This window comes from Carlito syrichta, unplaced genomic scaffold (assembly GCF_000164805.1).
Source record: "Carlito syrichta isolate Samal-C Ts95f unplaced genomic scaffold, Tarsius_syrichta-2.0.1 Scaffold311299, whole genome shotgun sequence".
NCBI classification, from domain to species: Eukaryota; Metazoa; Chordata; class Mammalia; order Primates; family Tarsiidae; genus Carlito; species Carlito syrichta.
Window position 1 is genome coordinate 37,256 of NW_007255395.1, and position 763 is coordinate 38,018.

Consider the following 763-nt stretch of genomic DNA (forward strand, 5'->3'; position numbering starts at 1 on the left):
CAGTATTTTTTATTATGGTTTGTGGGGTACAGTTAAGGGGTAGCGTACAATGATGTTTCATCAGGCACCCGGTAGATAAGAAGTGTTTTCCCATCCCCCCGACAGATATTTGCTACTGTTAATCCCATCACCCCTCCCCCCCATAGTTTCCCAGTACCATCCGTCATTTTCTCATAGTATTGCATTGGATGTTCAAGGTCCATTATATGAGTGAGAACATGTGATATTCGGATTTTTGTTTTTGTAAGAGGTCACTCAGTATTATAGACTCTAGTTCCATCCAGGTTGCAGCGAAATTCATGATTTTGTTCTTTTTTATGGCTGCGTAGTATTCCATCGTGTATATGTACCACATTTTTTTAATCCAGTCCTCTTTTGATGGGCAGCATGGTTGTTTCCAGGTTCTTGCTATTGTGAACAATGCTGCGATAAACATACGTGTGCAGGTATCTTTTTTATAGAGTGATTTGTGTTCTTCAGGGTATATTCCCAGTAGGGGGATTGCAGGGTCATATGGAAGGTCAATTTTTAGAGCTTTTAGGAATCGCCACACTGCTTTCCACAGAGGTTGCACTAGTTTACACTCCCACCAACAGTGTAGAAGTGTTCCCTTTTCACCACACCCTCTCCAGCAGCTGTTATTTTTTGAGTTGTTGATAATTGCCATTCTGACTGGAGTTAGGTGGTATCTCAGTGTGGTTTTGATTTGCATCTCCCTGATGATTAGTGAGGTTGAGCATTTATTCATGTGTTTGTTGGCTGC